Here is a 5,951-nt window from a genome sequence, read left to right on the forward strand (position 1 = left end):
TGGTGATTAGTAAGTAGCATTTACCCTAGATACTCTAACCGCATATATATACAAGGGGTGCTAAAACATTTAAATTTTTTTTAGCGAACCATTGATTTTAAATATGCCAGAAAATTCTCCTCTAATATAAAAAACTCGGTTTTGTATCATGGACCTCCATTAAGAAAGAGGCATATAGTGTTTGGTTGGACCTCTTTGATTTTTTGAGGCAGCTCACACAGTATGTGAGAATGATGCCTCCGATCCGTTAATCAGATAATGGGGAAAGTCCACAGTTTTGACTGGGGCTCAGATTGGAGATGACCGCGGCACATCCAGGCTGTGGTGCAACCTCCCCTGCTACTTTGCTGTGCAATTCTGCAGATCTGATGGCGCTGGGGGTGTAAGTGGTAGACAGGTGAGTCTCTGGCAAGTTTCAATAGCAGAGTGGCTGTGCAGACCAACCTCTGGGATTCTTGAGCTATTCTCTTTTTGAAAAACAGCTCCTTGGAAACTAGTGGACCTTGATAGAGATTGAGAGTCTGATCACAAGGCTAGAATGTGACAACGAAACCCAAGATGCTTATGCGAAATTGAACATTATCAAATCCGCAGAGTCATAAGGTGGCCCAGGAGAATCATCAATCTATTGTATAGTGGAATAGTACATTTGATATTTATAAAACAGGAACAGAAGTCACAAGTAGATTGTATCAGTAGGTAGCCTAGACTACCATGTCAGCTACCTCCAGAGTGGTGAAGGAAAATTTTCACAGTGGTCAGAGCTATAAGTAATAGCTTATTCATTTGTTCACTAATATATGAAAATATACAGAATTTTTTGAGATGCTGGAAATATTCTATATCTCTGCAGTTCAGTATGGTAGACACTGGCCACATATGGCTATCAAGTGCTTGATATGTGACTAGTGCAACTAAGGAACTGAATTTTTAATTTGGGTTAATTAAATTCTTTTAAATAGGTACATCAGGTTAGTGACTGCCATATTGGACAGCACAGATCTAAATTGTATATATTTTAAAACTATATAACAAGTGATAGAAGTTGTAACAAAAGTCATTGATCAAATTATTCCAATAATATCCAACTATTAGATGGCTAGCTAAATGATGCTTCTATCTGAGCTGTGTTTTGACTGTATCTCTTCCAGCGATTTCTTCATTAAATTTATACTCATTTGTTGCTGGGAATCCTGTGGGCACCTAAGGGGGTGAGTTTACACGCTGCTCTCCTTTACATTTTCCTCACTGCTTTCCTGGTCTCTCAGCGACATTCACCACGAACCACACTGATACTGACCATACTGTCCAGGAACTGTTCGTATGCTGGGAGCTGATGCTGTCAGCACTTGAAGCAGAGGACATACAAGGCAGGGAAGGGCAGTGCGACATAAGGAATGAGGTGAGCTAGGTTTATCTCACCCCGAATACCAGGACCTATTTTCACCCTACAAAAAAGCAAAGGCACAGTTGATTACACTTCAGTTAGTACATCAGATAAAGGTAGAAGTGGGAAAAAATAGAAGGAAGACAAAATACAAAGTATGAAACATGAACTATGACATGAACTAAGCCTCACGTGAGACTCCTCTGCCAAGGGACCAATCATGAGGATGAGTCGAAAGGCGACAGTTGTAAGGTACACTTGCTGGAGAGTCTACTCCTCCTGATGTTAACTGGAGTCTGCAGGACTTCCAGACTTTCACATCTCTACAGGGATTTATGTGTTCCACCAGGGATTAAACTGTGTAATAAAACAGAGCACCTCAAACCCACCTGAAGGAAAGTTGACACTGGGCAGAAATATATCCCATTCAATCATCTGTTTAGGTCCTTGGCCATTGGCTGCCTTCCCAATTTACATCCGAACTGGAAGGAGCCTGAGTTGGCTCTTGGGCAGTGAGGCATTACTTCCAGGTTATAAAGAATAGGTCTTCCTCAGTTTAGCTGTGCTGCCCACCCCCACAGATGTTTAAAATAAACAACAGAAGATTTATATCTGGCCACTTTTTTTAACCTCAGTTTTAGTACCCAAAGGGGAAAGATGTCTTGGAATCACAGTGGGCATGCTGATATTTCTATTGATTGGTTGAATGATTAATTATAATGCTTCTTACTACCATAAGCTCTTAGCCTATTATCAGCCAGTACAGAAGTACTGCAGTATTTTAAAAACCCATAAGTGTGCTAAATTTGACTTTCCCATGGGAATGTAAGTCCTGAAGGCATGTGATGGCTTTTTCTCATTAGTAGTCTCCCATAACTTTGTCTTTGACACAATTTCTTAAATTGTTTCAAGTCTTCTTATTTCATTTCTGTGTCAATTGTATTCAAATGAGAATAATGTTTGTTTATCATTATCTTTTATCAAGCTCAAACTTGATCAATGAGTATTTAATATTTGATTGACTTCTAGTTAACATCCAGATTCTTTTTAGTAAAGACATTAGTCTGTAGAAAAGTAATATGACTAAGGACTGAGTAGAGATTGGCACTCCCGTGTCTGGAGCTGTGTATATAACTTGTAGAGCACCTAAACTGAGCTGGGGCCTGCTGGGGCTGATTCAAAAGAGGGTTGTGCTTACCCTCAGAATTAGAATGTTAACTGTCATTATCCAGGACATCGGATGTCTCACTAGGTAGCTGGGTACAGTGTTTGTGTATGTAGGTGTGTATACATGCATATAAGTTAGCGAAATTTACCAAAGGACTTATGGAGAATCACTGAGGCCGCAATAGCATCATTTAATGAGCTTTAGATAACAGCTTCTGGTCCCTGGCCGCCCAAGATCTGGTAATCAGCCCAGTCAATGATTAAATGATTGTGTCCGCCTTGCCTGGAATCCTTGTTGTGCACTGTCTCAGGCCAGCAGATTCCTTTCTGGAGCCTGATGACATTTGGTACAGGGATGCAGCTTCTTTGTTTCTGTGCCTTCATGACTGTTTACACAGAGCCCTCAGCCTTCCCATCTGTAAATACTCAAAGTTCGCTCCAAGTGCAGTCGATGGAGTTCTCTGCCTCCCTCCAGTGTGCTTGGCAAAATGCCCACAGGCCGGCTGCTTTTTTATTGTTGACCCCAGGAATGGAGTTTCTTTCGGAGGCCTCCTGCGGTTCTCTTTGACCTGAGCATTCACTGGCGCACAGCCAGCCTTTCCCAGCCTGGGTTTCCGACCACCTCAGTGGCTTGCTCCGCCTGTGGGCTTTGCTCTCTAGCACGCATGCGTGAGAAAGGAAGGTTACCCAGTGACTTCCCTTATTCCAATAGAGGGGGACCTACCCAGTGAAGCACCCCTTCCCTGCTCGAGGGTGGTCCTGGCATTTATCTACCTAAGTACACATTTCTCTGGCACTAAACAGCCCAACAATGTTACTGCTCCAAGTACAGGGAATAATAACTCACAGGTTTTAACTCCAAGTAAAAGATGGAATATGCTTGTGATAACTGATGAGTTATTTGATCGATGAATATGTCCTTTAATTAGAACTCTGAAAATAAAGTTACTCCTGTGGCCTAATATTTTGAGATATTAATCTATGCTCCTTCTCTCCATATTTCTTTTTCTCCCTTCTCCTTTCAAGTAGGAATTTTTGAATCTGCTCCAATGATCTCAAGAGAGTTCTATGGAAGGGCAAAAGCCCATGCTGCCTGAGAAAAAGGTTTTTGGTTTTTAAAAGGATAAACCCCAGAGGCTAAAAATGAGGTGCGTAGACCAAGTAAAAACGGTTTAAAAAAATGGAGCGAGAAGGCCCCTCCCAGACTAGCAAGACGTCACCACCCACAGGGAGAGAGGGAAGCACAGGAGGCACGTCCCGTGCACCGGGTGGGCCCGGCGCAGCTGCACGCACATCTCCAACACCTATTATGGCAAAGGCAGGTCGAATAAGATGGTCGCAAAGGGCCTAATGTAAAAATACAATAAAACAGAAATCTTTCAAATAGTATAAAAATGTCAACTGGCACCCTGCCTCAGTGTTGGGGAGTTAATTGGGTTTGGATAGGTCTCTGGCAAATGGGAGAACTAAAAGGACAGCCGCTTCTCAGCTCCTGTGATGGTTGCCACGTAGAGAGGTGGCCCGTTATTGCTAGATTTTCTGCCTTTTTAGGGAAGCCAGAAATTTTGATTTTTTTTAGTGAACTCTCTTGACTTTTAAAAGTTGGCTAAATTATTTTTAAAACACAGCATAGGCCAAACAAAGCACATCTGCAGGACAGATGTAGCCGCCATGCCACCGACTTGCACCCTATGGTCTGGGCAGGACCGCAGGCCACCTCAGCAAAGATTCCTATGGCCGAGGATGGCACAGAAACAGCAGAGGGCTGTGGTGTGAAGGGGTCGTGCAGACAGGGGCCCTGGTAATAAGTAAACTGATGACAAAGGACCAGAGGAGACCTCCACCACTAATGTTTTGGCCCCATAACCTAACTCGAGAGTGTAAACAAGAAGTGGGAATTCCAGTAAGCAATGAGGATAATTGTTTCACTGGCCAAGCAGGATATAGGTTGAAAATAGAAATTGATTTGGGTTGTGGAGAAAAGGGATGTGATGATAATAATAATTATTATTATTATTATTATTATTATTATTATTTTTTACACCTACAGCACCTGGTCTTCCTAGGTCGTCTCCCAGGCCTGACCCTGCTTAGCTTTCGAGATCAGACGAGATCGAGCGTGTTCTGGGTAGCATGGCCGTAGACAATGATAATGCTTGCACAAAAGAATTTGTAGACTGAGATTTATAGCTCTTGTCAGGTAGTGCTAAGATTCCCGGGTGGCCACAAAATGACTCGGCATTACACTCATTAAATACCTTTCATTTCCTTAATCTTCAGGCCATTTGGTGATGCGGGGATATTTTGAATCTGTTATAGGGGCGGGGATAGTATTCCATAAAAAATGTAGAGAGATCGCTGCCATACATTTTTACTTTTAGTGACTTTTTGGAGATATAATTTGCATAACATAAAACTTACAGTAATTATAACCTTCAACAATTCTAGTAAATTTATAGAGTTGCATAACCATCACCACAATTAGTTTTAGAAACTGTCTATCATTGCAGAAATTTCACTTGTGGCCCATTCCAGTCAATCTTCACTTTTACCTCCAGCCCTGGCCAACCACTGCTCTCCTTTCTTTTTATTTCTTTTCCTTTTTTTTTTTTTTTTGAGGCAAGGCAATTCTTGGTTAACCTCACAGATGGCAAGGACCTTGTCATCTTACAATCCCTTATTTATTATTTTTATTTTTTATGCCTACAGCACCTGGTCTTCCTAGGTGGTCTCCCATCCAAGTGCTAACCAGGCCCGGCCCTGCTTAGTTTCTGAGATCAGACGGGATCAGGCTTGTTTAGGGTAGCATGGCCATAGACCCAGGTTTCCTTCTGTCTATAAATTTTTTTTTGTATAAATAGACTCATAAAATATGTAGTCTTTTGTATCTTATGCCTTTCACTTACTGTAATGCTTTTGATGTTCATTCACATTGAGACATGTATCAGTAGTTTTTTTCTTATTGAGTAGTATTTCACTATATGGATGTACCACATTTAAAAAAATAAAAAAATACATTTACTAGCTAATGTATGTTTGGATTACTTCCAGTTTTGGCTTTTAAAAATAATGCTGCCATGAACATTCATGTACCTGTCTTTGTTTCGAGAGGAAATATTTTGACATCAGCCATTAAGAGTTTAGAAAAGGTGTCCATTTCATAGAGAGTAATGTAAAAACTAAAGTCTACTTGGAGAACCAGGGACAGGAACCTGACAGGTTCTGCCAAGCATCTGCTTTCTGTCATGTCAACTTCAGTCTTCCAACAGAAACCAAGTCCTGATCAGCAACATTGGATGGGAAATTAGGAGGGAGATGAGGGGCTATATCCAAGCCTTGATGTAAGCAAATGCAAATGCAAACAAACAAACAAACAGGTGTCCACTTCCCAGAGAGG

General features: G+C 41.4%; 1 pseudogene; it reads right to left on the minus strand.

The window, feature by feature from the left end:
• Positions 1-5,254: 5,254 nt before the first annotated feature.
• LOC118602265 lies at positions 5,255-5,373 on the minus strand (annotated as a pseudogene).
• Between the last annotated feature and the right edge of the window lie 578 nt (positions 5,374-5,951).

Source organism: Rousettus aegyptiacus, unplaced genomic scaffold, assembly GCF_014176215.1.
Source record: "Rousettus aegyptiacus isolate mRouAeg1 unplaced genomic scaffold, mRouAeg1.p scaffold_m13_p_4, whole genome shotgun sequence".
Taxonomy (NCBI): Eukaryota; Metazoa; Chordata; class Mammalia; order Chiroptera; family Pteropodidae; genus Rousettus; species Rousettus aegyptiacus.